This window comes from Triturus cristatus, chromosome 1_2, assembly GCF_964204655.1.
Source record: "Triturus cristatus chromosome 1_2, aTriCri1.1, whole genome shotgun sequence".
NCBI classification, from domain to species: domain Eukaryota; kingdom Metazoa; phylum Chordata; class Amphibia; order Caudata; family Salamandridae; genus Triturus; species Triturus cristatus.
This window is the reverse complement of record NC_140580.1, coordinates 867,440,944-867,465,696: the sequence shown is the minus strand read 5'-3', so window position 1 is coordinate 867,465,696 and position 24,753 is coordinate 867,440,944.

The window sequence follows — 24,753 nt, the reverse complement described above, 5'->3', positions numbered from 1 at the left end:
GAGCAGCAACTGAATGAAGAACAAAAACAAATTTATGAAGAAGTCAGGAAAAAAATTGATCACGGATTACTACATGAAAAGAAAGAGTGCTCATGCACATCATTTGAACCAATCAGGATGTATGTGAGTGGACAAGCTGGAACTGGAAAAAGTTTCTTAATTAATGTAATTAGAAGCTACCTACAGAAGAAAATGGATTCCATTTTGTCTTGTGTTGTTACTGCTCCAACTGGGTTAGCAGCGTATAACATAAAAGGAGTTACCTTACATCGTTTGCTAACGTTACCAGTAGAGCATGAGAACAAAATACAGTACCACAAACTTGCAGGAGAAGCATGCTTGGAAGTTTCAAGAGTATTGAAGAAATTGAAAGTACTCATTATTGATGAGGTAAGCATGGTATCAAACTTAATGCTTGCCTTTGTGCATTTAAGAATGCAGCAAATTCTGAAGACAGAGTATGACGTGTTATTTGGAGGAAAACACGTCATAGTTTTTGGGGATCTTTTACAACTTACTCCAGTTAAAGGACAACCGGTATTCCATACTCTTACACATGAAGACACGAAAAAGTTGTTAGGAAGTATAGGCAATGTAAATATTTGGACATATTTTGAGTATAAGGAACTCATTACCAATATGAGGCAAGCCAATGATGAGGACTATGCAAGTATTCTGAAAGATATAAGAATTGGACTACTCACAGAACATGGCAGAAAAGCATTACAGAGTTGATTGCTGAGTAATTTGTTTACAACAGAAGAAATAGTTCCTGAGAAAATATACAAGAAAATTGCTGAAAAAAATACTGTAATCTGCTTAATGCCAACACTACATGAATGCTCTGTATTCAATCAAGAACTTTTGACATTGGAAAATGAAGAGATCATAAAACTGGAAGCTGTGGATAAAATTCAACATGAACAAATAACTATTATATTGACAGGCAAATTGGCTACTAAATTGGATTCTCTGGAGAAAAACATTTCAAAAACAGCTGGTTTGGAAAAGAATCTTTATGTGTGTATGAACTGTAGAGTAACTTTAAGACGCAATTTGGATGTAGAAAAAGGTTTAGTGAATGGAGCTATGGGTAAAGTTGTGGGTTTTGTAAAGTACCAGAAAAAAGATGGAATTGAATTCTTAAAAATAAAATTTGATCAGATTGAAGAGGTTAAAGTGATTAGTCGTTGTTCAGTTCATTTTTTGCTAGTGAAAGACTTATATGTACGTAGGAAGCAGTTTCCGATTTCTCTAGCATATGCTGCAACTATTCACAAGTCTCAAGGATTAACTGTTGATAGTGCTTTTGTAAACATTGGGTCTACTGTGTTCAAAGAAGGTATGGCATATGTTGCTTTGTCACGCGTGAAAAAATTATCTGGTTTATTCATGATAGACTTTGCTGACTCAAAAGTAAGTGCTGATGCAAACTGTGTAAAGGAGTATAATAGATTAAGAAAAAGCTATGCTCCTCATTTAGGTCAGTATCCTGTGTTTGAAAAACGTGTTGTTTGTCGGAAAAGGAGATTTGAGAATATCTGTAATGAGGATGTACAGAAGAGAAAACAAAAAGACAGTGATGGGACTGCAAGCAAAAAGAAAAAGGACAGTGTGGAAGAGGTTGTTGGTTGTCATTTTGAAAATAGCTCTGGTGTCAACTGGTACGCAAATGTAGTGCTGAATGTTGTATTTTATCTTGAAACTTTGCAAGAGGAGATAATACTAAATCATGAACAAAGATTCTGTTCTTTGCTCAGTCTCCTTTATGAGAAGCTGAGTAATGATAAAAATAAAATAGAAAGTGCTTCTGATGTTAGAAATCTTTTAGATGTATGTTCTGTATGTACATAGTTTAGACAAAATGTCCAGCAAGATGCACAGGAATTCTTGATGTATATCCTGATGGTACTGTAAGATGAAGGAGTAGAAGTAGAAAATTTGTTTGGTGTCTCTTATACATGGGAACATTGTTGTGATAACTGTATGAACACAAGCAGTAGTAATGTAGATTCTGAAAGGTTCATATATTTACCATTACCAGAAAGTAAAACAGTGACTTTTAGTAAATTAGTTAAAGATGCTAATCACAACATAGAATGTTCTAAATGTAAATCTGAAATGTTGTCAACTTTATTTTTAAAGAAATATGGACAGTATGTAATTTTAATGGTACAACGTTGTAGAGCTGATGGAACAGAATTGGAAACTTTACTAAAGAAATTTGTTGGCAACCAATTATCCATATCTGGGAAAACTTTTGTTACAGTTGCAATAATTTTTCATGATGGTCCTTCTATAACTTCTGGTCATTACACAGTTTATCTTAAATGTGAAAAAGGATGGACACTGTGTAATGATTCTCAATTGATTTTCATGCAACGTTTGCCTTATGATTTACCCAATTCTTACTTAATTTTATTGAAAACGAAATTTTAAATACTAACATCATCATCGGAAGAAAGCATTATTAAAATTTAAAATGATTAAAATTGGATATTTCACTCAAAAGGGATTTTAAACTTACCATTTGGCCTTAAGGAAAGGTAAAATAAACAATTGTGGACTTCTTTGACAGATAATATTTTGGAAAATGTTCTTTTGCAACAAGGTTTACAGACGTTATTTTTTTAAAATTGTTATTGTTCTTAAAAGGTATTTTTGACATTTCTATTAAGGTATGTTTTAGTGAGGATACATTTGGGGCTTTTTTAAACAATCTTTCAGATTGGTTTTTTTTTTGCCCGCTGCTAAATGATGAATACAATTGATTTCACTATTTTTAGTGAAAATCAAAACATTCTGAAAACAGCAAAAAAAGGGCAAAAAATTGCTTTGCTAAATATGAAAAACCATGTACTGTTTAATAAAGTGTATTGTTGAATATTAATACTTTTTTTCTTTTTTTCAGAACTAGAAAGAAAATATAGAAGATGTTATTCAGTTTTCTTTGCAATTAAATAAAAACATTTATTTCTAAATAATTTACTTTGATGGTCAGGTAAGTTTAACATATCTGTATGTGTCACTGCTTTCGATTCATGCTTCCTTTTATTCACCTCTCCTTACTCTGCTTTTCTCATTTCTCTTCTCACTCTCTCTTTCTGCTTTAATACTCTTTTGTAACTCCCTTTCTCCTTCTCTACTAGTCCCCTACCTTTACTACCTCCATCACTAATTTTTCATCCATGTTTCTTTCTCTGTATCCATATGTTTTAGTCTTTTTAACTGCCTTACTCCTTCTCAGTTGTTTGCTTTCTGTCTCTGTATCTGTCACTCTCTGTTTGTCTGTTTTACCCTTAACTTCCTTAACATCTCTGGGGCAGATTTACAAGCCACCTGCACCACCACTACGTCACTTTTCTTGACGTACTAGTGGCGCAGGGTGCTCTTCCATATTTACAAGGAGAGGATAAGCCACTCTGTGTGTCTTTTCCTCTCCTTGTAAACACAGCCAATTCAAATGCAGCACTAAAATGAGCAATTATCTTTTTTGATAGGTTTAGGGTACCTATAGGTAAGTACTGATGCAGAGTTTCAAGTTTAATAGGAAGACTCTCTTCCCTTCATGTGTGAAATGTACACCATCTCTTTTTTAATTACTTTGCCACTCCCCTCTCTTTGTCAGGGAGTCCCTGAAGGTTTACTAAAGGTGAAAAAAATGATTATTTTTTTTAAAAAAAACCCATTGGGTGCACGCAGGGTGCGCGCACCCAAAAAAAACAACCAGAAAAATAGATTCAAAAAACAAGTTTTTGTGTTTTGATTTTAGGTGGCTCTAAAAAGAGCCCTTGAGTTAATGTAGGGACAGAGGAAGTGAAAAACGAAAAAAAAAATAACAAAATTATGGCCTTTCGCAAGGATGCTCCTCAAATTTTCTTTGAATGAGATCAATACTGCTCTCACCCAAAGTAATAAGAGTACCACAATCCATGCAGTGTGTACTCATCCTCCCAAAACAAGGACGAATATCCAGAGGTGTGGAAGAAGGTGAAGGCACCATCGCAGAAGACGTGCTCGCCTGAGCTGCCGAAGATGTGCTCGGCTGAGCTACTGCAGATGTCGTTGGCTGAGCAGGTGGAGGGTTTGCTCCAGAAGCTTGACGAAAAGTCACAGGATGCATTGCCTCAACGTGCCTCATCATAGTGTGAATACTAAAAGAGTACTTCTTATTAGCATTCCCACGTGACTAAGTGCGCTGACACAGTATGCAGGTGACCTTTGGTGCATTCACCTTCTTTTGTCCCTCAGGAAAAGTGAAAAACTGCCATATAAAGGAGTCTTTCTGCTTCCTCTGCCTCTGTCTCTCAAGAGTGTCCTGTTCACTCTCAGAAGGTGGCTGGTGCTCTGCCATTGTCTCACAAAAACAGAGTAGCTCCTTCTCCAAGGGAATCAGAACTAACAATGAGGGGGGTGGGTGTGATTTTGGAAGAATCTGGAACTGAAAGTACTTTGAACCAATGAAAAGTGATGTTTCTTGATCACATGACTTGCCATGAGGGGATTGGGTGTGGTGTTGAAACAATCTGAAACTGAAAGTAATGAAAACCAATTAAAAGTGTTGTTTTATTAATCACATAACCCGAGGTGCGCGCACTGAGCAAGCTCCGAGCGCGCACGATGCAATTACGCATGCGCGAACGCGTACGCGCACATGCGCATAAGTATTATGCGCTTACGTAACGCGCATACGCAGCACGCACGCATGCGCGAACGTCAGCGCGCGTACTCTACGCGTATACGGAAGTGTACCGCGTGGAGCACGTACGACGCACTCATGCGTACGTACGCATGCGTACTGGGTGTGCGCTGCGAGCGCGCACTAAAACGTATGTATGCGTACGTTGATAACGTACGCCTGCATACATGAAAAACGTACGCAAACGTACTAGGTGCGCGCTCTGAGCGCGCACCCTAAGAATTAAAAAAAAAAAAAAAAAGTGGACATAACTTAATAGAAGATATTAACTATGCTGTTCAACTTTATCCAAATTCAAAGTAAAAAAAAAATGAGCCGCACCAAATTAAAGGATACAGATAATTTATAAATGTATACATAGGGAATTTTTTGAAAAAGAAATATATATAAATTAGCATTTAAAAAACCTTTGAAATTCAATGAAAAAACCATAGGTTTCACATACGTTATAGTTAGGAATTAGCATTTAAAAAACCTTGCAAATTCACTGAAAACACCATAGGTTTCACACACGTTATAGTTAGGAATTAGCATTATAAAACCTTGCAAATTCACTTAAAAAACCATAGGTTTCACACACGTTATAGTTAGGAATTAGCATTATAAAACCTTGCAAATTCACTTAAAAAACCATAGGTTTCACACATGTTATAGTTAGCTGGTCGTTTTACTCATAAAAAACCAATAAAATTCCCTCGTTATAGTTAGTTCAGCTAACTATAACTCGCGCGCCCGCAATCCACTGCTGATGACTTCACATATTACATCACTCATGACATGGTCAGTGACATCACTCATGACATCACTGATGACATCTCAAATGACATCACTGATGACATCACTGATGACGTCATCCAGTGAGTATGTGTTTCTCAAGAATTTCAATATGTTTTATATATATAGGGAAAGTCCTGTTGAAGAATGAGTGGGTGTACAAGTGTGTAAATGGATGATTTTCTGTGGTGCATAACATGATTCTTTAAGTAAGTCATTAAATGTATCTTACTGCAGACTAGTGACTAAACTGTGTAAATGTGTGTATGTGTCTGTATGTTGGTGTATAAGTGGCTGCATGGTTTTGAGAACAGCTATATGAGTCTCTATATGGGTAATTGATTGGTTGTCTGAGTATCAGTATGGGTTCGTGAGTGTTTGTGTGGGTAGGGTGTGTGTCACTCTATGCATAGATGTGAGAGTGGGTGATTCTATGGGTGAATGGTTTTAGGAGTGCATCTGTGATGGACTGTATGGTTGAGCGAGTGTATGTATGGGTGTGTTAGGGATTGAATATATATTTCAGTAGTACATTTGTGACTAACTACATATGTGAAAGGCAGTATATGTGCGTGTAAGAGTATATAAGTGAGTAGATATGAGAGTGTGTTATTGTGAAAGTGACTGTATGGATGAGTGTGTGCTTGTATCAATGATTCTATAAGAGTGTAAGAATGTGATACTATTTTTATGAGTAAGTGAACTTGAGTGTGTTTTACTGCATAGGTGAGAAAATGGGAGTGTGATTATTTGCATGATTGAGTTGGTGTAGCAGTAGCTCTATGGATACTTGTTAGTGTGTGAGTGTCTATATAAGTGTTTAAATGTGTACAGGTGAGCAAGTGGAGGTATATGAAGACCAAAGAGTTAATAAGTGGGTATGTAATGATTGGTATTGCAGTATATATGGTTTTGAGAATGGAACTCTTAAATTTTTACTCGGTGTATCAAAGGTTATATTATGGTGTGAGAAGATGTGGTAATTTTTCTCATGGATGACGTCATCAGTGATGTCATCAGTGATGTCATTTGAGATGTCATCAGTGATGTCATGAGTGATGTCACTGACCATGTCATGATGAGTGATGTAATATGTGACGTCATCAGCAGTGGATTGCGGGCGCGCGAGTTATAGTTAGCTGAACTAACTATAACGGGGGAATTTCATTGGTTTTTTACGAGTAAAATGACCAGCTAACTATAACATGTGTGAAACCTATGGTTTTTGAAGTGAATTTGCAAGGTTTTTTAAATGCTAATTCCTAACTATAACGTGTGTGAAACCTATGGTTTTTTCAGTGAATATATCTATATATATATATATATATATATATATATATATATATATATATATATATATATATATATATATACATATATATATTCCTAACACCAATTCACCGGGCAGCTGAACTCAACGGCGGGTGCATCCGTAGACGACAGGTGAGTTTGTCTTGTTCCACAACAAATCCAACAACTCTGAGCACTCACGGGGGTCTTTAAAATGATTTATTTCGCAAATGCATTTCGGTCATTACCTTTTTGGTGCTGTAAATCATTTCTAAAATCTGCACAGCTTTCATTCTTTTAAACTAATATACACTCCATTGGTGGGGCTGTAACCAATCAGGAAACGGCAATCCCGCATTGGCATGAATAACTAATGTGCAGGGCCTCAATGTCCCATAATTCACCATCAGTCATAGATGTAATCCGTTATTCAAGTGTCATTCTTCTGATTCCCTGCCATCTCAGGCCGGCAACCAGTTATTATCCTTTTAAGGCTGTGCATATCACCCTTGCCAGCCGCTGATATTAATACACACAGAACCTGTAGATGTCTCTCATATGGTCAGGAAGCCACAGACTTAATAGTCAGCATCCTTCCAAGACAACAGGAACTGACAGCGGCGGTTACAAGACGCCAACAATTTTCCAAATACCACTTCACCAGGCAGCCAAACTCAATGGCGGGTGCAGCCGTGGATGACAGGTGAGTTTGTCTTGTTCCACAACAACTCCAACAACTCAGAGCACTCATGAGGGTCTTTAAAATGATTTATTTCGCAAATGCATTTCGGACATTACCTTCTTCAGTGCTGTAAATCATTTCTAACATCTGCACAGCTTTCAGTCTTTTAAACTAATATACACTCCATTGATGGGGCTGCAACCAATCAGGAAACGTCAATCCCGCGTCGGCATGAATAACAAATGTGCAGGGCCTCATTGTCCCATAATTCACCATCAGTCATAGATGTAATCCGATATTCAAGCGACATTCTTCTGATTCCGTGCCATCTCAAGCCGGCAGCCACTTATTATCCTTTTAAGACTGTGCATCTCACCCCCGCCAGCCGCTGATATTAATACGCACAGTACCTGTAGATGTCTCTCATATGGTCGAGACACCACAGACTAAATAGACAGCGTCCTTCCAAGACGAAAGGAACTGGCAGCAGCGGTTCCAACACCCCAACAATTTTCCAAACACCACGTCACCAGGCAGCCGAACTCAACGGCGGGTGCATCCGTAGACGACAGGTGAGTTTGTCTTGTTCCACAACAACTCCAACAACTTAGAGCACTCACAGGGGTATTTAGAATTATTAATTTCGCAAATGCATTTCGGTCATTACCTTCTTCAGTGCTGTAAATCATTTCTAAAATCTACACAGATTTCAGTCTTTTAAACTAATATGCACTCCATTGGTAGGGCTGCAACCAATCTGGAAATGGCAATCCTGCATCGGCATGAATAACTAAAGTGCAGGGCCTCAATGGCCCATAATTCACCATCAGTCATAGATGTAATCAGTTATTCAAGTGTCATTCTTCTGAGTCTGTGCCATCTCAAGCCAGCAGCCACTTATTATCCTTTTAAGACTGTGCATATCACCCTCGCCAGATGCTGATATTAATATGCACAGAAACTGTAGATGTCTCTCATATGGTCAAGACACCACAGACTAAATTGTCAGCATCCTTCCAAGACGACATGAGCTGGCAGCGGTGGTTCCAATACGCCAACAATTTTCCAAACACCACTTCACCAGGTAGCCAACCTCAACTGTGGGTGCATCCGTAGACGACAGGTGAGTTCGTCTTGTTCCACAACAAATTCAAAAACTCTGAGCACTCACGGGGGTCTTTAAAATGATTTATTTTGCAAATGCATTTTGGTTATTACCTTCTTTAGTGCTGTAAATCATTTCTAAAATCTGCACAGCTTTCATTCTTTTAAACTAATATACACTCCATTGGTGGGGCTGCAACCAAATCAGGAAATCGCAATCCCGCGTCGGCATGAATAACTAATGTGCTGGACCTCAATGTCTCATAATTCACCATCAGTCATAGATGTATTCCATTTTTCAAGTGTCATTTTTCTGATTCCGTGCCATCTCAAGCCGGCAGCCACTTATTATCCTTTCAAGACTGTGCATATCACCCTCGCCAGCCACTGATATTCATACGTACAGAACCTGTAGATGTCTCTCATATGGTCGAGACACCACAGATTAAATAGTCAGCGTCCTTCCAAGACGACAGGAACTGGCAGCGGCGGATCCAACATGCCAACAATTTTCCAAACACCACTTCACCAGACAGCCGAACTCAACAGCGGGTGCATCCGTAGACGACAGGTGAGTTCGTCTTGTTCCTCAACAACTCTAACAACTCGGAGCACTCACGGGGGTCTTTAAAATGATTTATTTCGCAAATGCATTTCGGTCATTACCTTCTTCAATGCTGTAAATCATTTCTAAATTGTGCAGAGCTTTCAGTCTTTTAAACAAATACTCACTCCATTGGTGGGGCTGCAACCAATCAGGAAACGGCAATCCCGTGTCGGCATGAATTACTAATGTACAGGGCCTCAATGTCCCATAATTCACCATCAGTCATAGATGTAATCCGTTATTCAAGTGTCATTCTTCTGATTCTGTGCCATCTCAAACCAGCAGCCACTTATTATCCTTTTAAGACTGTGCATATCACCCTCGCTAGCCGCTGATATTAATATGCACAGAACCTGTAGATGTCTCTCATATGTTTGAGACACCACAGACAATAGTCAGCGTCCTTCCAAGAGGACAGGAACTGGCAGCGGCACTTGCAACATGCCAACAATTTTCCAAAAACCGCGTCACCAGGCAGCCGAACTCAACGGCGGGTGCATCCGTAGAGGACAGGTGATTTTGTCTTGTTTCACAACAACTCCAACAACTCAGAGCACTCACGGGGGTCTTTAAAATGATTTATTTCGCAAATGCATTTTGGTCATTACCTTCTTCAGTGCTGTAAATCATTTCTAAAATCTGCACAGCTTTCTGTCTTTTAAATTAATATACACTCCATTGGTGAGGCTGCAACCAATCAGAAAACGGCAATCCCGCGTCGGCATGAATAACTAATGTAATAATGTAATGTAATAAACACTAATGTGTAACCATCTCAAGCTGGCAGCCACTTATTATCCTTTTAAGACTTAGGGATAATTTATATTTAATTAAACAAAAGCGTAAGACTTTGCAAAGCATTCTAAATATCAGTTTAACATACCAGTGTAAAATGCAGACATAGGTTCCCCAGTAGCATGTCTTACACATTTTTTAAATCCTTCTTCTCTGTGTTGCACAATCAGACATAGAATACGTCTACTACCATATAATTTACAGGTCCTACCACAGCTACAGCACTGAACTACAGCCTTTCAAATACATAAAATATATTAATTATGGATTATGTAACAAAACTATATGTAGGTTAGAAAAATATTCACATATTAACATATAACCAGTTATGTCATTCTCTTCTATTAATTCATGGCCTTTAATGATATGTTGCAGGATATGTAACCAATATTGAAACATTATTTCATTTAACTGACACTTATAACACAATATATATATATATATATATATATATACATATATATATATATATATATATATATATATATATATATATATATATATATATATATATCTACGTTTTCACCAAGTTTTCTATTCTGATTAAATTTGCATGGAAAGAAAGATCGTCATTATTGACGCAAATTATGGAATTGAAAGCTGAGATCCAAAAAGAGGAATCTGAAGAACTATTCAAAAGTAAATTGGATGATATAGCAATGAAAATTAACAAACATGAGGAAAAAATTATTGCCAAGAAAGAAAGGAAATTCCTACGGGATAAAATTGATTACATGTCCGGTCGAGTGTTCACTTTCAGTCGGAAATATGATAACTTGAAACGGAAAGGCGTTCAGGGAGATTTGGATATGGTTCATGTTGGTGGAGAAGTTGACAGTGACATCAGTGAGAGTGATGTCTCGGAAGATGGAACTCCGCAAACCTTGCAAACCACGGCACCCATTATATCTAAGAAGCCGACAAATTTTTGGGAGGAATTCCGACTGATGAACCTGTCATCAAATCAACCGAAATGGCAGATCGACAGAGGACGAGGCAGAGGAAGGGGCTCACGAGGACGAGGCAGAGGAAGAGGAAAAGCCACAGAAACAACATCATCCACAAACAATCCAGGAGAGGTGGATGGTGGAAGAAGAAAAATAACAACCCCAGTGGGAGTGGAAACAAGGGGACAAAAGAGACGCGGAAAATGAAGAACTGCCGCAATGTGGTAAATCTCTCCTCATGTTTTCTTACGTCCATGGAACATGATGTGTTACAGTTTGGTTTATCGTTTTGTCCCACCTCTTTATTTTCTTATCCCCAAGAGAGAATTGATTTATTTTATTTTACTAGGAAACTGAGACTACACAAATGGAATGAATTGAAAGTTAAGACTCATATACATGGTATAGCTGGAAGTAATCAGATTCCAGCTATTGAGTCAATTAATGAAATACAGGCGTTAATTGCGTTGAAGGAATTGGAGGTGGAAAGTCTTGAAGATGTGGATTCTGGACCCATTGATGCTGTGTCCCTGGGCTATAAGGTCGATTTAAGCTGTCCCAACAAGTTTAAACCCAAGTCTATTTTTAATCCCACGTTACCAGTTTGTGGGATAGATACATTTGAGACACTAGTTACTAATGACTTAAAGAAACTTGCTAGTAAAAGGGTTTGGACAAATGATAATTTGACAAGAGAACAACGACAGGCAGTAACGTCTTTGCAATCTGACTCAAATATTGTAATTCGCCAGTCGGACAAAGGCGGTAATGTAGTCATATTAAACATGGTTGATTACATAAGGGAAGGAGTTCGGCAGCTACAAGGTGGTGATTGTTATGAACAGGTTTCTCTCAGTGTGATTGAGGAATCTAACATGAGGTATTTTGGGATGCTTAAATTGTGGCATACTACTGGCATTCTAGAGTGGGATGAGTATGCCTTTTTGCTTAATCGGAATCCTAAGATTGCTATCTTGTATCTTCTACCTAAGCTCCATAAGGATGCTGCTAATCCACCAGGAAGGTCCATTGTGTCATCTAGGGGCTCCTTATTAGAAAAAACATCGAAGTACATCGATTATTTTCTTCATCCTTATGTAGAGAAGTTACCATCCTATATTAAAGATAGCAGACACTTCCTAAGTCTTATTAAGGACTTTGAATGGAAAGAAGGCTACTTGTTAATGACATTAGACGTCTGTAGCCTATACACCTCAATCAGACACACCCAGGGCATACAGGCCTGTCAAGAATTTCTAAACTTTCGGTCCATCTCTTTTCTCAGACACAATGAGATGCTTGTGCAAATGATGACTTTTTGCCTAGAAAACAATTTTTTTATTTTTGATGGAGTATTGTTCAGGCAGAAACAAGGGACAGCTATGGGCACCTGCTTTGCTCCCAGCTTCGCCAACTTGTTTATGGGGTGCTGGGAGCGGCAGGTGTCTCAGACACAGCAGTTATACCGCAGCCATGTCAAATTATGGCTGCGGTATATTGATGATCTTTTTATCATCTGGTGTGGGTCTGAACTATCAGCGACAGAGTTCATCTCCATATTAAATCAAAATGAAATGAACTTACAATTTGAAGGAACGATGAGCAACCAGAGTATTGAATTTTTGGATTTACAAGTGCAGGTTCCGGGCAACAGATTGATTTCCAAGCTTTTCCGTAAACCGACTGCAGGGAACACTCTGCTGTATGCAAACAGCGGACATCCTAAAACCTTGATCCGCAGCATTCCCTATGGGGAGTTTCTCCGGGCTCGGAGAAATTGTAGTTTGGATGTGGACTTCATTGCTGAAAGCAAATGTATGTCCCAGAGATTTGCAGAGAGAGGCTATAACCCTAGTGTAATTGAAGAAGCATTGAGAAAGGCAAATGAATTTACGCAAGGGCAGTTGTTGACACCTAAAGTTAAAGAGGATGACATTAATAGTGATGAAGTTATAAGATACATAGCTACATATCACTCTAACTCCTGGGAAGTGCGTAAATGCCTACACCAACATTGGAAAATCCTGTCCACTGAACCAACTTTGGCTAATAGATTAGGACCATTGCCGAGTATCACCTACAGGAAATCTGATTCTCTCAAAGACAAGCTTTGCAAAAATGAAGTAACCAGCACAAACAGAACACAGAGTGACATACAGGGATTCTTTACTTGCATGCTTTGCAAAGCATGTAAGTTTAGCACTAATGTGAGAAAGGTTTATTACCCCATTAGTGAAACTGAAAGAATCATAGGTAAACATCTTACTTGTTTGTCTGATTTCTGCGTTTATGTTTTGGTTTGCCCCTGTGCTAAGAAGTGTGTGGGTAGCACAATGTTTACAGCAAAAAAACGTGTGCTAGAACATCAAAGGGCAATCCATAACAAGGACAAACTCTCACCAATTGCCAGACACTTTGAACAATTTCACAATAGCAACCGTAATCTGCTGAAGTTCTTTGTGATTGAGAGAGTAGAGGTAAAACAAAGAGGGGGTGACAGGATACGCAAACTCCGTCAATTAGAATCAAGGTATATTCTAGATCTAAATACCAAGGCCCCTGCAGGTTTGAATTCAGAAGAAGAGATGTCTTGGCATTTGGGGGAATAGTATTTGTCAAATATCTTTGATTTGTATGTTTGAGAGTCTATTTGACCATAATGTCCAAGTGAATTTTGTATGTATGTTTGATCTTCCTTGTGTAGTGGAAGCTTCCTTAACAATGAGGCATACTATTGGAACATGTTGTTCCTTATTTTAGGCTTTGCGTAAATTTAGAATCTCTTCATTAGATGATTTGATTTCTTTTAATTATTCGAATTATTTGAATTATTCGAACTATTGCGTACTCTTTAATATCCTTAACATCCATTTTGATATATATGTATGTACTTTTAAGTAGTCATTCGTATGGCTCCAACTGGCGGACCCAATTATAACATTTTGCAGTGTTGATGTTACAAAGAAAACATTTTTCTCAATTGGCTTTCTTTTCTTCTTCCTCCATTTTAGTTTTCTTGAAACGTCAGAAGGAATGAAGATGATCTGTTTGCATTGTTTCAAAAAGGAAAGCATTGATTGTCCATATGGACTATAATATACAAACTTTACTTTCGTACTTACCTGTATGAATTTATTATTATTTTACCCACTGGGGTTAAATGATGCTGCAAATAATTATATGTTTTCAATTGAAGAGAGGTTCCATCCAAGATTACCCACTTGGGTAGAATAGCAGTATTCTAACATGTGATGTGACATGGATAGACGTCGTTATGAAATCAAGTTATCATAATTTGATCTTGAATGTGCACAGAATAATTGCAAAGGTTGTAATATTATTCAGCTAATTGAGGATAATATAATTGAGTAATTCTCCTCTTATTGATGACAACACACGTAGAGATATTTTACGGGTGCTTGAGTGGGAAGAAATGGGGTACATTCCGTTCCGTCTTCTCAATGGTAACTGTTAATAATATCCATGTTCGTAGGTGTGATGGACAACATTATTTTGTGTTAAAGATTTCTAATTTTAGAATTCTTAGAGTTTGGTGCAATAGATTTCTATTGTTAACACTATTACCCTCATTGTTCTATCAAAAACTTTATTTGTTAGAAACTTTATTTGTTAGAGAATACTGCTCTAAAATGGCCGCCGATGTATTGGAGCCTAACCTTAAGGATGACAGTCCGTTATTTATGTTGGTACGTTATACGTAACGTGTTTAAAAACCACTTGGCAAAATGTTTTGTTTACCCGTGACCAAGGCGAGTGTATCGCTGAAACGCGTAGGGTATTTGCTGGCTGGAAACTGATAAAAAGAAAAGAAGAAATGATCATTTTCACTGAATGACGGATGGACTCTGTGTGGTGATTTGTTCCTGACGGGAGTGCAACGGTACCTGTGAGTACTTGGTGAAAACGTATGGATGATTGTGGGCGTCTTCGGACCCACGGTTGCACCGACGCTAAAGTGTCCCGTTATATCTGAAGAAGTGAAGGGTTGTGATATATATATATATATATATATATATATATATATATATTCACTGAAAAAACCATAGGTTTCATACATGTTATAGTTAGCTGTACATTTCACTCGTAAAAAACCAATGAAATTCCCCCGTTATAGTTAGTGCAGGCAACTATAACTCACGTGACCGCAATCCTCTGCTGATGCTAATACTGTATTTAGACACTTATTTGCCCCTGTCTTCTTCCAATAAATTTTAGCTATACATATAATACAAATATTTTTTTTTCATAAAGACACATATGTCATCAGCAGAAGATTGCGGTCGCGTGAGTTATAGTTGCCTGCACTAACTATAACGGGGGAATTTCATTGGTTTTTTACGAGTGAAATGTACAGCTAACTATAACATGTATGAAACCTATGGTTTTTTCAGTGAATTTGCAAGGTTTTTTAAATGCTAATTCCTAACTATAACGTGTGTGAAACCTATGGTTTTTTCAGTGAATTTGTACGGTTTTTTAAATGCTAAGTTACTTTACGCCATTCGTGGCGTGCGCGCCCAGTTAACGCAGTTCGTTCCATGCGCGCACGGTGCGCTTCGTGCACCGTGCGCGCACAGTGAGCACACGGTGCGCTTCGCGCACCGCGCGCCCACTTTACGCAGTTAGTGCCGTGCGCGCACGGTGGTCACGCGGTGCGCTGCGCGCACCGCGTGCCCACGTTATGCGGGATGGGCCATGTACGCACGATGCGCTTCGCGCACCGTGCGCACATGGGGGACATATTATGCGCATCTTTGTGAAATGTATTTTTTGTTAATTTCATAGTTGTGAGAGGCCATGCACAAATGGTGCCCTGCGGGCACCATTTGCACACGGGGGGGGGGGAGAATGTGGATAATTTTTTTTTTTTAATTTTTTTTACCATACGCGTACGGTAAGCGTAATCGGCGAATTTCCGAAAAAAAAAAATTTTTTTTTGGGCTTGGGGGTTGTTTGGGGACCCCTATATCAATCCTGGGTGGTTAGGATATCAAAAAACTGCCTCTTTATAACATTTTTGGGCTTCGTTTTTGCTGCCCAACTCAGAGAGCGAGAGAGAAAATGGCGGCCGCCGCTTCCTGGTTTCGACCGATTCGAATGTTTACTAAGATCTAACAGCCAATCAGAATCGCGCTCGCGCACGCCACCGTACGCGTTCGGTAAGCGCACCGTAAGCGCACCGTAAGCTGGCTCAGATATATATATTGGTTTAAAGGCTATTTTCTCAGAATCTACTGAACAGATTTACACCAAACCTACAAAAGTCACTTCCTTGACCTGAGGACTACCTCTCTGCCAAATTTCAAGTAATTCTGTTCAGCCGTTCGGGCTGTAGCTGTGTCTAAAGGTCCTATGGAAAAATGCATGGGAAAAACGCGTTTTGGGACCCCCCTTTTATCTCAGCCCCCGCTTGACGAATCCCCCCGAGACTTTCAGGGTAGGAGCGGAGCGTAGCGCCCCACCTATTTTGAAAAATTCGCGAGTATTCGTCGACCGGCGCCAAAGTTATTCAAAATAGAATGTTGCCGATTTCCTATGGATACGTGGTCCTAACTATAACTACCTACTGGCGCCAGTGGGTAATATATATATATATATATATATATATATATATATAGTTAGGCCCAGATTTAGGCTCAGATTTCACATAGAAATTCAGCAGTTATAGTTGCCTGAGCCAACTATAAATCATTCCCCCGGCAATGCACTGCTTATGGCCTCACATATTACATCATTCATGACATGGTCAGTAGCATCACTTATGACATCAGTCATGACAATGCAAATGACATCACTGATGCCATCATCAAATAAGTGTAATTGGTTTTGAGAGTTTATGGATGCAAAACATATATACTAACCCTTAAATAAGTTAAATTTGTATACTAGTTGTATTACTGACGTGTGATTCTATCTCTAACACATGTGATCTAAGTGGGTATGTGACTGCCTGTATCAGCATGTAAGTGGGTGTGTGAGTGGCTGTATGGGTGAGTGAGTGCATGCCTGAATGACTGTATGGGTGCATGAGTTGATTTCTGACTTGGTCTCTAGGTGTGTGAGTGGTTGTGAATGTGGTTGTATGTTGTATGGGTGTATGAGTGGGTATATGAGTGGTTGTGTGAGTGGTTTTGTGGGTGTGTGAGCAGGTGTGTAAGTAGATGTATGGGTGCATGAGTGGCTGTGTGAGTGACTGTATGGGTGAGTGATTGGAGTTCTGACTAGGTCTGTATGTGTGTGAGTGGTTGTGTAAGTGGTTGTATGGGTGTGTGAGTGGAAATCTGAGTGGTTGTATGGATGTGTCAGTGGTTTTGTGGATGTGTGAGCAGGTGTGTGTGTAGATGGATGGGTGTGTGAGTGGCTGTATGGGTATATAAGTAGGTATGTGAGTAGCTGTGTGGATGACTGAGTGGTTGTGTGAGTGACTATGTTGGTGATTGAGTAGATCTATCAGTGGCTGTATGGGTGAGTGAGTGGTTGTATGAGTGACTGTATGGGTGAGTGAGTGGGTGTCTGAATGGCTGTATGAGTGAGCGACTGGATGTGTAAGTGGTTGTATAGGTGAGTAAGTGGCTGTTTGAGTGAGTGTTTGGTTAAGTGAGTAGATGTACAAGTGGTTGTATTGGAGAGTGATTTTCTATGTGAATGACTATGGGAGAGTGAGCAGATATGGGAGTGCTTATATGGATGTGTGAATGGGTATGCAAGTGGTTGTGTGGGTGTGTGAGTGTGTGAGTGCTTGTATGGTTGAGTGAGTGGCTGTGTTGACAAGCTGTAAGGGTGTGTGAGTGGGTGTGTGAGTAGCTGTATAGCTGAATAAGTCTGTGTGTGAGTAGCTGTGTGGGTGAGTAACTGGTTATATGAGTGGCATTTTGAGTGAGTGGGAGTCTGAGTGGCTCTATGGGCAAGTGAGTGGTTGTGTCAGTACATGTATGGATCTGTGAATGGTAATGTGAGTGGTTGTGTAGGTATATGAGAGGTTGCATGTGGGTGTGAGTGGTCCTATAAATAATCTCATCAGTGATGCCATTTGAGATGCCACTCACCATGTCATGAGTGATGTAATATGTGAGGTTATAAGCAAAGCATTGCGGGGGCATAAGTTACAGTTAGCTCAGGTAACTATAACTGCTGAATTTGTATGGTTTTGTATGAGTGAAATCAGAACCTAACTAGAATGTCCCTGTAACCTTTGGTTCTTTCAGTGAATGTATACATTTTTTTTAAATTCTATTGTCTAATTATAATCTCCCTGAAACCTTTGGTTATGTTTTAGTGAATTTCTATGATTTTTTAACTACTTGATATGTTTGCAGAGTGGTGGAAAAGGGATGGGGCATCCAAGCAGCTCTCAGCAATCCCACTGTCTGAGACTTACTGCTGGTAAGAGGAGGGCTTCTTGGCCCCCAAGGACCCTCAGCATCCAAAGGGACTTCATCCCCCAACAACTAGTTTGCGTTTGCACTGCAGAGCAGTGGAGAAAGGGGGACCTCCGACAATCTCTCAGCAATCCCTCTGTGTGGGACTTACTGGAGGTAACAAGTGGGAGTCTTGGCCCCAAAGGACCCTCGGCATTCAAGGGGACTTTGTCCCCCAACCAGTTGTGACCAGGAGGCATATTTGCAGAGTGGTGGAGAAAAGACACGAACCTCAAATGAGCTCTCAACAATACCCGCTGTGTGGTGCTTGCAGGAGAGATTGTTGGTCCCCAAGGACCATCAGCAGCCAAGAGAACATCACCCAATCAGTAGTGCACCATGAGTCGCATTTGCAGAGCGGTGGAGAAAGGGAGTGGGACCTCCCACGAGCTCTCAGCAATCCCGCTGCATGGGACTAACTGGAGGTATAATGAGGGGTAATTGGCCCCCAAGGACCCTCAGCATTCAAGGGGACTTCATCCCCTGACCAGTAGCGCACCAGAAGGTGCATTAGCATAGTGTTGGAGAAAGGGGGCGTAGCCTTGGACGACCTCTCAGCAATCCCACTGTGTGGGGCTTACTGGTGGTAGCATGAGAGGTGTTGGCCCCCAAGGTCCCTTAGCAGCCATGGGGGCTTCATTCCCCAACAAGTTGTGAACCTGGAGGCCCCTTTGCAGAGTATTTAAGAAAAGGGGCGGGCCTCTGACAACTTCCACTGGGGCCAGCCTTTCTTTTTTTAAATTGGGAAGGGGGACCTATTTAGGCCCTGGGGATCCCATCCCCCAGAGCCCGACCTTTTATTTAATTTTAGTTGTAAAAGGGGAGAGAGGCTGCTTTGCCAGCTTCCCCCAGCCAATTTTGGCAACGGGAACCCCATCCCTCAGGCCCCAGACAATTAGAAATGGGCAAAAGGGCTGCTTGGCCCCCCTCTCTGGGCTAATTTTGGCTCTGGGGGACCCATCCCTCGAGGCCTGGTCATGTTGCCCTGGGTGCCCCCGGCAGAGCCGGCATTGCTTTCTGACACAGGGAGCTGCAAAACATGCAGCTCCCTGTGTCTGAAAGCAATTGGTCCTTTTCCTGCTGGCAGGCAGGGAAAAAGGCAAGTGATCTGCTTCCTGCAAGCAAGAACATTTTCACTGCTCTTGCTTGCTGGAAGGGAAGTGTTTGCTGTAGCTTACCGGGAGCGGTTAAAACTCCCACCAAGCAACAGAAAAAGCTATGCCCTAGAGCCTGGAGGGTGGCAGTCCTCAGAGCCATCTATGGATCCAGGAGGGGGGTTGCGCAGCCCTCCTCCTTTCAATGGGTATGGCCTGCCCTGGCCCCCTCCCACTTTTAATGTTACTTTGACCTCAGTGGTGGTGGTCCGCGGGGCCAGGTGTGTCTGGACAGCCCACCATTACATTAAATTTAGGGGGTTGGTGGTCCTTAGAGCCAGGGGGTCCGTGATACCCCAATGTATTTTTGCTATGCAGCCCCAGGGAGGTGGTGGTCCACGGGGTCCAGGGGAGGTCCGAGCAGTCCCCCATTATTTTCACATATGTTCGGGGAAGGTGGTTGTCCCGGGACATTTATAAGCATTCATGCCCCCCCTTTAATTCCCCCATACCTCTGGGACCTGGCCCCCCAGGGCTTATCAGAAAAGAAACACAGGAGGCCACGCTTCTTTTTTTTATTATGGCAGTAATATATATATATATATTACCTATTGGCGGTCACCAGTACGTAGTTATAGTTACGACCTAGTTTTAATCGGAAGAGCATTTTTTGTTTTGCCAATAACTTTGGCGCCGCTTAACAAATCTTCACGAAATGTTCCAAACTATTACTTTAGTTGGTTCAGCCTCTGTGTTCAAAGATTTGGGGTGTTCTGTCAAGTGGGGACCAAGAAAAAAGGGTGGTCCCAAAATGCATTTTCCCCCATGCATTTTCCCATAGAACACAACTGTAGCCCGTACCGCTGAACGGAAGTAACCCATATTTGGCAGAAAGCTAGATGTTGGTCCAAACAAATTTGCTTTTTGTGATTTCGTGTAAATCCATTCAGTAGTTTTACAGATATTTAAGATAAAAAAATATAGATATCTAGGGACACATATCCTTGCAGTGGACTCACGGATCCACAGTCCCCATGCTCAAATTTGATTGGTTGCCAGCACTTCAACTAAGAAGTGTTGACAGCCATCTTGGGACTCAGCTTGAACGTGAGTCCCACAAAAATTGTAAAAATAAAGAACGGGAGGCAGGGTAGGAATACCCTGACCCTCCCAGATATGGTGGGGAGTACCACAAGGACCCCACCAGGGGTTAAAAGCATTTTTTAAAACTCAATTTTGCTGTGAATTCACGGGTGGATCAGCGGATCCATGAATATTTTTTTTTAAATGAAGCACAGGCTCCCGCGCTTCATTACTAATCATCCCCTAGGGGGCCAGGTCCCGGGGCATTTTAATAAAGTAGGAAGCGCATTGGCCAACCCTCCTGGGGCTTATTGATGCCCCAGGACCACCACCTCCCCGGGGCTTGTTTAATTAAAAATGCAGGGGAGGCATACATGGCCTCCCCAACTGCACCAGGAACCACCACCTCCCCGGGGCTTATTAATTTATCAATGGGGGCCTCTTGAACTCCTCCATTTCAGGGGACCACCACCTCCCCAAGCTTTATGTTTAAAGAATATGGGGGGGCTGCACAGACCCCCCTCGATGCTGCGGGGATTGCCACCTCCCCAGCGCTATAATTTTAATTAATGCATTAATCCAGACCCCCCCCCACCAGACCCACAGACCACCACAGGGCTGAAATTGGACCAGGGAATGGAGGCCTGTGGCCACCCTCCCGTAATAAATAAATAAAAAATACAAATAAATCGGGACCTGCAAGTCACCGGGGCCCCACCTCCTTTCACCACCACTCTGCAAACGTACCTCCTGGTGCACAACTGGTTGAGGGATGAAGTCCCCTTGGCTGCAGAGGGTCCTTGGGGCCAACAAATCCTCCTGTTACCTCCAGTAAGTCCAACACATTGTTGAGAGGTCTACGGTGGACATTCTCCATTTGTTTCCACCCCTCCCGCAAACTTGCTTCCAGGTTCACTACTAGTTGGGGGATGAAGTCCTCTTAGATGCTGAAGGTTCTTGGTGGCCCAGAAGACCTCCTGTTACCTCCAGGAAGCACAACACAGCAGGATTGCTGAGAGATGGTCTGAGGCTCCACCCTTTTTCTGCACCACTCTGCAAACACAACTACTAGTTAAAAACCATAGGAAATTCACTTACGAAACCAAACATTGCAGGGATGTTATAGTTTGGAAATATAATTTTTTTAAACCTTAGAAAACCACTGGGAAAAAACGGCTTCAGGAACATTACAGTTAGGCTCAAATTTCACTCGTACAAAACCAGTGAAATCCAGCAGTTATAGTTACTGGAGCTAACTATAACTTAAGCCCCCGCAATGCACTACTTATGACCTCACATATTACATCACTCATGACATGGTCAATGACCTCACTGATGACATCATCAAAAGAACCACTCACACTCTCATACAAACTCTTGTATGCCCACTCACACAACCACTCACATACCCATTCATAGACCCATATCAGTACTCACATACCCACTCAGTCCTCAATTGAGCCACTCACTCACACACCCATTCACTCACTCATACAGCCACTCACACAACCATTCACACACACATACAGCTACTCATACAACCAGTCACTCACCTATACAGTCACTCACACAGCCACACACTCAGTCATACAGCTACACACATACACAGTCACTCACAAACCCACCCACCCCCTCACTCAAACAGCCACTCACATACTAGTCACTCACTTTTACAGCCACTCATACAACCATTCATTCACCCATACAGCTACTCCATACAAATAGTCACTCACCTATACAGCCCAACACAGCCAATCGTGCACCCATACAAGCACTCACACACTTGCTCACTGTAATGCTACATGTATTTATGCATTGTGAGATTGTGGTGACCTTTGACTATGTATTTTAACTGATTCCTTTTTAAATGTACAACATCATTTTTGTGCTCTTGCATGATTTCATTTTGTGCCTTCTTGCAGCCTCAGAGTGGATTGTTTACTTCCTTCTCAGCACAGAGCAAAACAGTCTTGTTGGAACGGAATGTGTGGGATGTGCATTTGAAAGCATGAGAGATAATGTACTTCTCTGTCTCAGAGCCAAATCACAGGGGGCTGGACAACCTCCGTCTTGACCCTGAAACAGACTGGTACAGTCAGTCTTGGTTTTGCAATAGATGAAGGGAGGGGAAATTTCTAGAAGTCTCTCTCCGTGTTGGTAAAAAGTATTAAAGACAGGAAGTTTTGGTGCTCATACAGAAGCTCACTCATGAGGTGGGCACATCGTCACAAGAACATTTTTGCTGGCCCATTAAGACTTCTGGGTGACTGAAAGTGCTTCCCAGTCTAGCTGACCACAATGATGTGTTCTCAAAGGTGATTTATGAACTATGATTTTCATTGCTCTGTGATGTTTTCATGTTGTTCTCTTTATAATTGATCCTTTCATTTGACAATGTTTATTACTGGCATTTGACAGTGCTTATTTCTTGCAGTTGACATCCATTATTATTATTTGCTCATGTTTTGCTTCAAAGCATTTGAATTGTGAATGGTCCATTATTATCTGCTTTTGTTTTATCTCATGTATTTGATTACTTGTGAGTGTTTTATTATTACTAGCATGTGCAAACATATAAATAAATTTGAATTTTGTTTCACTTGTTTTATTTGACATCTGGGAAAGTCTTACTGTTAGAGAGTGTTGCTTTAATAAAACCCCACACTTTATTTCAAAACTGTCTTTTGATGTGCCTCATTTTGTGAGTGCTGAGCCTCCTTTCGAGGTGCTTTTTCCTGCTTTACCGAGTGCCTCCTCTTGGGAGTGCTGAATTTCTTTTATTTGGGAGGTTAAAGCACGGCACTCGCACCCACAAAATCACCTAAATACCCATTCACATATCCATACAAGCACTCAAACATCTGCTCACCCACCCATACAGCCATTCACACACTCACTCTCTAATACAGCCACTCACACACAAACTCCTTTAACCAAGCACCCACTCAAACAGCCTCTCACACCCATACAACCACTTACACACCCAGTCACCCACTCATACAGTAATTCATACACCCACTCAGGCACCCAAATAGTCACTACACATCCAGTTACCCACCCATAGAGCCACTCACACTGCCACTGACTCTCCCATACATTCATTCACAAACCCACTCACTCACCATTCAGCCACTCACACAGCATCTCTCACCCATACATCTACTCACACACCTGCCTATACACCCATACAGCCACTGACAGACCCATGCACAGAAGGATACATACTCACTGAATATATTGTGAAGTACAATCACTCAGTAGTAGTGGACCTGGTATACTAATTTACCTTTTGTAGTAGGTTATTATATATGTTTCACACTCGTAAACTCTTGCAGTACATTGCTGGGGCACAAGTTATAGTTAGCTCAGGTAACTATAACTGCTTAATTTCTATTGTTTTGTATGAGTGAAATCTGAGCGTAAGGATAACGTTCCTGTAACCTTTGTTTTGTTCAGTGAATGGCTAAGGTTTATATTTCCTAACTATAATGTCCCTGTAATGTTTTTTTTTTTAAGTGAGTTGCTAAGGTTTTTCAATTCTATTTCGTAACTATAACGTCCCTGTAACCTTTGGTTTTTAAGTGAATTTCTAAGGTCTTTTAACTAGTAGTCACATTTGCAAAGGGGTGAAGAATGGGGGCGGGCATCTGACCAGCTCTCAGGGATCCTGTTGTGTTGGACTTGAGGTATCAAAGGGCTTCTTGGCCACCAAGGGCCCTCAGCATCCAAGAGGACTTCATCCCCAAAGCAGCAGTGCACCAAGAGGTGCATTTGCAGGGTGGTAAAGAAAGGGCCTCTTTTTTTATATATAATTTATGGGGAGGGGGTCAGGGGCCAATTTCGGCCCTGGGACCCCATTTCCCGTAGTCCAGACTGTCTCAAATGGTGGAGGTCGGACATGTGGTCCCCCTCAATGGACTGATTTTGGCCCCGATCCCGGGGCATGAAGGGGGCCCAAGAGGCCCTGCCTAATTTATTTTGGCATATGGCCCATGGAGGTGGTTATTCCTTGGGCCTAGAGGGGTTCAAAAGCCCCCCATTTCAAAATGAATAATCTCTGGTGAGGTGGTGGTGCCTAGGGCAATAATAAGCCCCTTGAGGGAGGGCCATATGCCCCCTCTTTATAATCAAAATGCCCCCAAAATCTTGTCCTTTGTTTAAAAAAGAAACTAGGCTGGAGCCTCAGATCCAGCACGACTCCCACTGAAAAGGTTTGTAAAAACAGTTTTTGGGGGCCCT